We start from the raw sequence: 11,327 nt of genomic DNA on the forward strand, positions 1-11,327 counted from the left end.
AACATTAGTGGCGCACCTTCTGGCTGGTGCGCCATTACTAGTTACAACTAGTAATGGCGCACCACCAGTGGATGCGCCATTAGTATGTTTGGACAGGCGCACTAGTTCAAAAAAAAAATTTGGTACTAATGGCGCACCGTGGGCAGGGTGCGCCATTAGTAGTTTCAACACTAATGGCGCATCAGAAGGTGGTGCGCCATTAGTATATACTAATGGCGCACCACATGTCTGGTGCGCCATTAGTGTCATTTCCATCTATAGCCCTTTTCCTAGTAGTGTGAATATCTGCATCGCCAAGCTTGCCTTCCACGCCAAGGAAAGTCCCATCCGGACACGGGATGAAGTCTTCAATCTTGTATTTTCATAGTCCAGGAGTCCGGCTGAAGGTATAGTCCGGCTACCCGAACACCCCCTAATCTAGGACTCCCTTAGTAGCCCCTGAACCAGGCTTCAATGACGACGAGTCCGGCGCGCAAATTGTCTTCGGCATTGCAAGGCGGGTTCCTCCTCCAAGTCCTTCATAGAAGATTGTAAACACCAAGAGTAGTGTCCGGCTCTGCAAAATAAGCTTCCACATATTGCCGTAGAGAGAATAATATTAGCACAAATCAAATTTGCTGACGTATTCTGCAGTGTGTCATCACACTACGGCCAAGTCCTTTACTCAAATCGCTTTTACTTTCCCACCTCAGCGTGTTTTGCGAGGAGGTTTCCTTGGCACGTCTTGTCGAAGCAGAGATCATGTACCCGCCTTTTACGGGATTCTCATCAATACGGATGTGGGTAACCCAACCGCGCCACTTATCACGGCGCTTGGCAGGCAAGCGAATTTTACTAGGCTGGTGGGGACGCATAGTCGCATCTGCCCATATAAGGCGATAAGGATCCATCTTTTTACCTACGCCTACTTCCTCCTTTGCCTATCCATCTTCTGCACACCCGAGCTCTAGCGCCCAAGCCCGCACTTCCCACCTCAACCTTCTCCAGCAATGTCCGGAGTGGGAGACAAGTGGATGGTCTCCTCCGCCACGGAGGACAAAATCAAGAGGCTAAGGAAGGCCGGATACCTGTCCAAAGACATCGCGCACCGGCTCCCCGAAGAGGGGCAGCTTCTTCCCACCCCAAGGCCCCATGAGAGGGTAGTATTTCTCCACCACTTCCTCCGCGGACTAGGTTTCCCACTTCACCCATTTGTCCGGGGGCTCATGTTCTACTACGGCCTGGATTTCCACGATCTGGCCCCGAACTTCATCCTCAACATCTCGACGTTTATCGTCGTGTGCGAGGCCTTTCTCCCCGTCCGCCCTCATTTCGGCCTCTGGCTCAAGACCTTCAACGTCAAGCCCAAGGTGGTGCGTGGCAGCCAGGCGGAGTGCGGAGGTGCCATGGCGTGCAAGATGGCCAACGTCCTATGGTTCGAGGGCTCTTTTGTGGAGAACCTAAAGGGATGGCAATCCGGGTGGTTTTACATCACCGAGCCGCGCGATCCGGAATGGACCGTAGCCCCCGAGTTCCGATCTGGACCCCCCACGCGGCTTGTGTCCTGGAAAGAGACGGGCCTGTCGTGGGGTGACGAAAAAGAGGTGACCGGATTGCAAACATGCATCCAGTCCCTGGTGAACAAGCCAGTCCGGCTTGTTAATGTAATCCAGGTTATGCTCGTCCGCCGGATCCTCCGTGCCAACAACAGGATTTTAAACTGTGGGATTTCGACCCGGCGCAGCATCGAACCCTCAACAGGCTCTTCGTCACGACGTACGAAGACGCCTGGAAGATGCTATTCAAGGGCGCCGAGGCTCCCACATCCGCTTCCGAGGACCGCGGATACAGCTCGCCGCGTCACGCTAGCGAGGTAAGCCATCTACACCTTTTACAGGATGTTCCAGCTTTTCTCATAGTTTGATTCTATGCGGGATCTAAACTCCCTTACCTTTGATAGGCTTGGTGGGCGGTATCCGGACCGATTAACTGTCTGGCCCCAGCTCTACTAGTGAAGCTGCTGGCTCCGGCGCCTTATGTGGTGCCAGAGAAGAAGGCCAAGAAGAAGCAGGCCACGGGGACTCGAAAGAGTTCCCGGCGTATGGTGGTGTCGGACTCGTCGTCCGACGAGTCCGAGACGCACTCCTCCCGTGAAGACGAGGAGGAGGGAGAAGAAACCTCTCGCCCTCCAGCAGGGGGAGGAGAGAAGAGAAAGGCCGCCCAAGTACGGGAGGCCGAGGGGTCCAAGAAGAGGAAAGCCCCTCCGCCATACTACGTCCCCGATGCCCATGAGGACGAAGAGGAGTGGCCGGACAGGGCCAAGCGTCCGGCGAGAACGTAAGTGTTCGGATACCAGAGTAACTCATGATGTTCCTCTGCTGCACAACTTTCCCTAATGTCGAATGTAATTATGCCGTCCACCCCGGGCCGAAGTCGACGAATCGTCGGGCAGCTCCCTAGACTCATCGGACGTGAACTCAGTTCCGCCTGCTGTCTCTCCCTGCACTGTGGACGACGCCGAAGTGGCATCGTGACAAGCCCCGGGGCAGGAAGAGGTGGTCTCGGAGGAGCCACAAGGCAACCTCCCGGACTCTAGGAGTGAAGGGGACAAGACCCCCCAGGGCTCCAAGTCCGGCTTTGAGCCGGACACCGCAGCGGAATTTACAACAGTTCCGGACCGCGGTAGGCGAACTCCTTCCAAGAGGAGTAAGCCTTCTGAGCCGGCAGCCTCTGTCCAACCAGAGGCGCTGGACAATCGGCTGGAGGTGCTTGACGGCGCTTCCATCGACGAGGAGCACCGTGCTATTATGAGTACGGTGATCCAGAAGGTTCAGTCCGCCAAGAGCGGACTGAGTGAAGCTTGCGCTAGCCTTCTAACAGCCTTCGAGGTTAGTAAGAATATGTAAAAATATTACCGTATAGACAGTAGCCCCTGATGCTCTGTTTGGCATTCAAAAGAAAAGCCGAATAGAGGATCTATTAAATATTGCAGGAGTCTAGCTAAAAAGGAGTCAATATACGTATGCAGGCTTCGCTGCTGGCCACTGCCGCACTGACTGCGGAGGTGGGTGCCCTGAAGCAGGGCCTTGAGCGGACCGAGCAAGAGCTCGGCCTTGCCAAACGGCAGCTCGAGGAGAAAGAAGGTAAGAGATACCTTATAGAAAAACTGCCTATGGGGAGGCGCAATTGCAAAAAATAACATGATTGTACTGCTTATTGTAGGGGCCACAAGTGAGGTGGCGACCCTCAAGCAGGCGATGTCCGAGGCCGAAAAGAAAATGGCCGCGGAGTACGCCGAGCGAGGGAAACTTGAGGGCCAGGTCGGCAAGGTGCAGCAGGAGCTTCAGGCTCTCATGAAAAAACATGAGAGTTTGGAGCTTGAGTCCAAGACGCAAGCATCCGAGCTCGTGGCGGCCCTTGAGACTGCCAAGTCTACCAATGCCGAAGCCCAAAAGGCCCTCCAAGAGTTGGAGGAGATGAAAAAGATAGCGGCGGGTAAGGCCTTCTTTATGCAAAGCAGACGTATAAAAGTGAAGTACTTGTTACTTACCCGAATCCGGAGCTCTCCAGGGGCATTCGCAGATCTTCCCCGCAGCGTATCCGACGCCGCCGCATTCTACCGAGCCGAAGAGGGAAGCTCGACGGAGAAGGTGTTCTGGTGTCAGTATGCTGAGGCTGGACACCCTGTGCCCTTGAGCGACCAGTTGAAACAGCTGGTCGAGATCCACAAGGTGGCCGAACAGGCCATGAAGGGCTTCATGGTTCGGCTGTGGCCCGGAGAGGCCCTGCCTGGGAGCTACTTCGGGCTGGTGCGGCGACTGGTGGAGGCCTGTCCAAGGCTCGAGGTCATCAAGCGCTCCGTCTGCATTGAAGGTGCCCGTAGGGCCCTTGCGCGTGCAAAGGTGCACTGGGGCAAGCTGGACGGTGAGAAGCTTGTGAGGGACGGGCCGCCGCCGGGGAAGGAGCATCGCAAGCCCGAGAACTACTATAAGGATGTTCTAGCGGGTGCCCGCCTTGTGGCGGATGAATGTAGCAAGGATGTAATTTTTGAATGAACTCGCTCGTGTTATCCTGTGCGCTGAAAACTTGTTCATATGCGCTAAGCAATGCTTGAATTTAAATTATTACTTTCTGTGCCACCGTTTATCAAGAATTGAGAGATGGCCAGTCGTCGGCTTCTGCCCCCATGCCACTAGTGCTGGGGTGTTCGGGATAAACCTGAGCGCTCTTTTACCCATGATTGGGTCCGTCGAGGGAGGTGGTCAGCACAACGAACCAGGCAATCGGACTATAATGCTTGAACACTCTCACTTAGCCATAGAACTCTATAATTTTAAATTTCGGCGAAGCCCCTAGTTCGGAAGACCGAGTTCAGGGCGCTATCCACGCCTTGGCCGGACAAAGCCGGCTCCTCGCTCGAAGCGGCATAAGTCTTTAGGGACTCGAAAAACCCCTCGAACAGCAACCGGTCTCTCGCCACATCATGACAGTCAGTTTTAGCTTTCTCCACTGAGGTGCTTAACCCAGCTCAACCGGGGCACAATCGCAGTGGTTCTCCTACTGCTACCTTAGCCGATATAGCGGAACGTAAGGCACCAAAATATAGGAGCCCGGCAAACCCAACTATTGACCCAGATCATGATTCGGAGCCGATGCATATAGTGCTATAAGTTCGGGGTGCCGCACTTGTGAAAGTGTACGGACTTCTCACGCCATATTTATGGGTACTAAAGCCCCTGATGTATTTTGCCGTACCACTGTGTACGGGTGCAACATGTCATAAACATATATATGAAAAGATGATAATGCGAAAAATAGACATAAAGCTATGCATTGTTTATAGAGAGGCTATTTATCCAAGCCGAACGGTACAAGTAGTGCGGTAAGCAAAAGTTATTGGACTATTTAGCATGTCCTGACTAGGGGCAGGCTACGGAATTGTATTTAAAACAGGTATACCGCTCGTAACAGAGACCACCTGGAAGTTCCATAATGCGGCATGGCTTGTCTGCCTCCCTGGATCTTGCATCATTTGTGCGGCAGTCGAATTGCCGAACAGGTCGTCCGAAGTATGGAGTCCTGAAAGTAAGGGAAAATTAAAAAAAAAGAATTCGGCAGCCCCTAGTACGTTTTAAGCCGTATTTTGGGCGTGCCATTATTGTGCCCCTTCCCCTATGCCCATGGTATTTCAAGGGCGTAGTTGTGTATGCGGGGTACTGGTTTCGCTATGTCGCGAGAGCTGGGGTTGGGGCCGCAATGCTACGCTTGCTTAAAGTGTGCCAGGCGGTCCTGCTGTGGGTTACTCCAGGCGCGCTTGGCAGTGTCTGGCTTTTTAATGGCCGGACTGGAGAATTGCCTGAGAAGGCTACTTTGTACCTCCGCTGCGAGAGCCGCCATATGCTCCTCCGTACGGAGGGAGCGTTCGGTGTTTCCGTTGACCGTAATTACTCCTCGAGGGCCTGGCATCTTGAGCTTGAGATATGCATAGTGCGGCACCGCATTGAACTTTGCGAATGCGGTTCGTCCGAGCAGGGCGTGATAGCCACTGCGAAACGGGACTATATCGAAGATTAACTCTTCGCTTCGGAAATTGTCCGGGGATCCGAAGACCACGTCAGGTGTTACAGAGCCTATACAGTTGGCCTCTACACCTGGTATGATGCCTTTAAAGGTCCTTTTTGTGGGCTTAATCCTTGAGGGATCTATGCCCATTTTCCGCACTGTATCCTGATAAAGCAGGTTCAGGCTACTGCCGCCATCCATGAGGACTCTTGTGAGATGAAATCCGTCGATGATTGGGTCGATAACCAATGCGGCGAAGCCGCCATGACGGATGCTAGTGGGATGGTCCCTTCGATCAAAAGTGATCGGGCAGGAGGACCATGGGTTGAAATTTGGGGCGACTGGCTCTATCGCGTATACGTCCCGTAGCGCACGCTTCTGCTCCCGCTTGGGAATGTGGGTTGCGTATATCATGTTCAGCGTTCGCACCTGTGGGGGAAAGCCCTTCTGTCCATTGTTGTTCGGCGGCTTGGGCTCCTCGTCATCGCTGTGCAGACCCTTGTCTCTGTTTTCGGCCCTTAACTTGCCTGCCTTCTTGAACACCCAACAATCTCTGTTAGTGTGATTGGCTAGCCTTTCGGGGGTGCCATGTATCTGGCACAAGCGATCGAGTATTCGGTCGAAACTGGACGGGCCCTGAGTATTTTTTTAATGGCTTTTTACGCTGACCGGATTTATAGCCTTTGAATCCGGCATTAACTGCCATGTCTTTATTGCTGTCGCTGCTAACGCGGCGTTTTTGCTTATTCCGACGTGTCCTGCCACTTTTGTCCTTGGTATCCGAATTACCAGGGTTCTTTGATAAGTTGTTACTGCAAGCTAGCCAGCTGTCTTCTCCCGCGCAAAAGCGGGTCATGAGTGTCGTGAGGGCTGCCATAGATTTCGGCTTTTCCTGTCCCAGGTGCCGGGCAAGCCACTCGTCGCGGATGTTATGCTTGAAGGCTTTTAGGGCCTTTGCGTCCGGACAGTCGACTATCTGGTTTTTCTTTGTTAGGAACCGTTTCCATAATTGTCTGGCCGATTCCTCTAGCTGCTGAATTATGTGGCTTAAGTCGTCGGCATCTGGTGGTCCCACGTAAGTGCCCTGGAAGTTGTCGAGGAATGCGGCTTCCAGGTCCTCCCAAGAACCGATTGAGTCTGCTGGCAAGCTGTTAAGCCAATGCCGGGCCGGTCCTTTAAGTTTGAGCGGGAGGTATTTGATGGCGTGTAGATCATCGCCGCTTGCCATGTGGATGTGAAGGAGACAATCCTCGATCCATACTGCCGGGTCTGTTGTGCCATCGTATGATTCGATGTTTACGGGTTTGAAACCCTCTGGGATTTTATGATCCATTACTTCATTCGTGAAGCATAGCGGGTGTGCGGCGCCTCTATACTGGGCTATATCACGAGGCAGCTCGAAAGAGCTATGTCTGTTGTGTTCGGCCCGGCTGGATTTGTTGTATCCGGAGTGGAGATCATTGTCACATGCCGTAGGGCGCCTGCGCGATCCGTAGATCGATCTTGTTTGTCTTGCCTTATCCTCCAGTATGTCTCGCAGGTCGGGCGCATTTTCCCGTGCCTTATTTGAGCGGCGTCGGGGCATGGCTTGGGTGGAGGGCCGAGTGGCCTCTCTGTCGCGGCCGCAAGGTGGCCGGTCTGCCATGTCATGCGCTGGTGATGTAGGTGCTTCCTCCTCTGATCGGGGTATCGGCCTGCGTGTCGGGTAATTCTTGGAGGGGCGTTCGAGTTCATACTCTTCGGCCGCAAGGACTTCAGTCCATCTGTCAGCTAGCAAATCTTGGGCAGCTCTAAGCTGTTGCTGCTTTTTCTTGAGGCTGCTTGTCGTGGCTAAAAGCCTGCGTTTGAAACGCTCTTGTTCGGCGGGGTCTGATGGTATGACGAATTCGTCGTCACCGAGGCTTGCCTCGTCTTCAGAGGGAGGCATGTAGTTATCATCCTCGACCTCTTGGTCTGCCGCTCTCTCATGAGGGCTGGCTTCTCCATCTTCCTGTACCGAATCTTGCTGAGGTGAGTGTTCTTCAGCGCTATCCGGGGTAGTATTATCTGCCGTGCGGGAATCACCATTTTTGCTTTGGCGGGATTTAGAGCGGCGCCGCTGACACCGGCACTTTGGCTGTTTCTTGGGGGTGTCATCTCCCACTGTTCCATCGCCGTCTCCATCTTTTGGAGTATCCACCATATATATGTCATATGACGAGGTGGCCTTCCAGCGCCCTACAGGTGCTGATGCTTGTTCGTCTCCTACATCGTCGTCCATACCGTCGATGTCTTCGGAGCCGAAGTCAAGCATGTCGGTTAAGTCGTCGACAGTGGCTACAAAGTGAGTGGTGGGTGGGCTTTGAATTTCTTCATCGTCCGTATCCCATCCTTGCTGACCGTAATCCGGCCAGGGCTCTCCTGATAAAGAGAGAGACTTAAGAGAATTCAGGATGACGCCAAAAGGCGAGTGCTGAAAGATGTCTGCGGCAGTGAACTCCATTATCGGCGCCCAATCGGATTCGATTGGCAGGGGCGCGGGGGGTTCGGAGTCCGGAGAGGAGTCCGGATCCTTGGAGTCACGGGTCATGCATGCAGAGTGCAGGGCTAGCGTTCGGCTCGATCGCCTTTGAGATCACAGCCCCCGAGGTAACGTCCAACCGCTCATCCTCGATTGGCGCAATAGGCTCCGAGTTAGGGGTCGAAACCGATGCGTGTGCGGCCTCCAGGACACCTTCCAGACGCAGAGCTATATCATGCCCCTCGAGATAGTGCGGCACGCTTGGCCGTGGCTCGAATCCTTCGAAGATCAAGTCTCTGCGGATGTCGGCCGTGTAGTTTAAGCTTCCGAACCTGACTTGATGGCTAGGGGCGTAGCCTTCGATCTGCTCCAAGTGGCCGAGCGAATTCGCCCGCAGAGCGAAGCCGGCGAAGATGAAGATCTGTCCGAGGAGAAAATTCTCACCCTGGACCGCATTGTTGTTGATGATCAAAGGAGCCATCGGGCCTAAAGGCGACGACACAGAGGAACTCTCAATGAAAGCACCAATGTCGGTGTCAAAACCGGCGGATCTCGGGTAGTAGGTCCCGAACTGTGCGTCTAGGCTGGATGGTAACAACAGGCAGGGAACATGATGTTTTACCCAGGTTCGGGCCCTCTTGATGGAGGTAAAGCCCTACGTCCTGCTTGATTAATATTGATGATATGGGTAGTACAAGAGTAGATCTACCACGAGATCAAGGAGGCTAAATCCTAGAAGCTAGCCTATGGTATGATTGTTGTATATGGAGTTGATGAAGTTGTCCTACAGACTAAAACCCTCCGGTTTATATAGACACCGAATAGGGTTAGGGTTACATAGAGTCGGTTACAATGGTTGGAGATCTTGAATATCCGCATCGCCAAGCTTGCCTTCCACGCCAAGGAAAGTCCCATCCGGACACGGGACGAAGTCTTCAATCTTGTATCTTCATAGTCCAGGAGTCCAGCTGAAGGTATAGTCCGGCTACCCGAACACCCCCTAATCCAGGACTCCCTCAATGTCCTTGAGAGCTTGCTCGCAACACTGATGAACATGCCGGATAAGACCAAGGATGGGCCGAAGGCAAGAAAAGACTTGCAAGATTTGGAAATCAGGGAAGATCTGCACATGCCGCCACGTAAAATGTCAGACGAGACAGAGATGGAGACAGAGGCACGGGAGAAGAAGGGCAAGAAAATAAAGAATGAGGATTATTGCCCCCCTTATTGCTTCACCTTAAGTCAGGCTGAGATCAATCAATTCTTTAAGTGCCTTACCAGAGTCAAAGTTAGTTCCGGTTACTGTGGCAAGATAAGTAGATATCTAGACACGGACAAGAAAAGGTTCAGCGGGATGAAGTCTCATGACTTTCATGTGATGATAATGCAGATATTACCTGTTGCCCTTAGAGGAATAATGGACAAGCACGTCCGTGACACGCTTATTGGTCTCTGCAACTTTTTCGACGTCATCTCTCGAAAGTCGATCAGTGTGAAGCAGCTCCGAAGGCTACAGGAAGAGATCGTTGTGATACTGAATGAGCTTGAGATGTACTTCCCGCCCGCGTTCTTTGACGTGATGGTGCATCTGTGTATCCATATTGTGGATGACATAATAGACCTGGGGCCGTCATTCCTGCACAACATGATGCCGTTTGAGAGGATGAATGGTATCATCAAAGGATTCGTTCGTAACATGTCCCATTCGGACGGATGCATCGTCCAGGGCTATTTGACACAAGAGTGCATCTCTTTCTGTGAGAATTTTCTATATGGTGCAGACCAGCCGCCTGGTGTTAGTGTTGGTTTGCCCGTTAACAAGCACGATGGAAGGCTCGAAGGAGAAGGTCACTGCAACAGTCGCAGGGAACTGCACGTGGCATACTCAGATCTACGCAGCAACTTTGACAGAGCAAACTTGGTAGTGCTACAACACCTAGACGAGGTAGATCCTTTCGTGGCACTACACAAAGAAATTATCACAAAGAAGTATCGTGACCGGGGGGTATGCAGGACGGACGCCGAAGTTACTAGAGAGCACAACTCCACTTTCCTGCATTGGTTCAAAGATCATATTATTGCTAATCGCCCGAAGGAGGGCTCTAAGGACGGATTGCTCATATACGCCTTAGCACATGGCCCCTCGCCCAACCTCGTAACCTATCAGGCATATGATATAAACGGATACACGTTCTACACGGAGGCCAAAGATATGGACAATGATGAATATCAGAACTCGGGGGTGACGATGGAATGCATGACCGGCAGCGACAATGGCGCAACTGAACGATTTTATGGAAGGGTCGAGGAGATCTGGGAGCTTGACTACTCTGGACTGCACAACACGACAATGTTCCGTGTCAGATGGGCTAAGAATGTCGAAAGAGAAAGCCGGATTTTCACTACCATGACTATACCCGACGCCAAGAGCGCTACCGTGAACGCTATCGCAAAAAACGAGCCATGGGTACACGCTAAGCACGTGACACAATGCTTCTTCATAACCGACCCATGCAATCCCAGTCGTGTTGTCGTGAGGAAAGGCAAAAGAAACATCATTGGAATGGATGGAGTCGCCAACGAGGAAGACTATGATCAGTATGGCATCCCAATGAGGGAAGATAACGATGATGATGAAGTTTACATCAAAAGAAGAATCAATACTACATTACCAAAGAAAAATCGTACTCCATGGAAAAGGAAAAGTCACAATGAGGGGCTCAATTATTCTTCGACGAACAAGAAGGGAAAGAAACTGACTCAAAAACGAAAACGTCAGCACTGAGGAATCTGTCAAATGATGTAATATATATATATATATGTTCCTATTTTGTATACACACTTAATTAGCCATTATTATGCATGGGTCCAATGATATAATATATATACGTTCCTATTTTGTATACACACTTAGCCATTATTATGCAAGGGTCCAATGATGTAATATGTATGTTCCTATTATGCCGAGGAAAAGAAAAAAGGGAAACTGGTTATAGCAGCAGCGCTTTAGTGAAAAAGAGCTACAGCTAGTCAAGGTAGCAGTATCGGTTTCTGCAGAAAACCGCTATAGCTAGTCGAGGTAGTAGTAGCGCGTTTCATGTAAACGCGCTATTGCTATGTCCACTTAAACCAAAGTTCTCCCTCTCCCTGCTTCATCCCGCCTCTTTTCCCCCAAATCCCAACTCTCTCTTCCCCGGCCCCGTCGCACCGCCGCGCCCGGCCCCGACCCCGGCGCGCTCTCCCCCGACCCCGCCGCCCCTGACCCCACCGCGGCCGACCCCGGCAC

This window comes from Triticum dicoccoides, chromosome 6A (assembly GCF_002162155.2).
Source record: "Triticum dicoccoides isolate Atlit2015 ecotype Zavitan chromosome 6A, WEW_v2.0, whole genome shotgun sequence".
Taxonomy (NCBI): Eukaryota; Viridiplantae; Streptophyta; class Magnoliopsida; order Poales; family Poaceae; genus Triticum; species Triticum dicoccoides.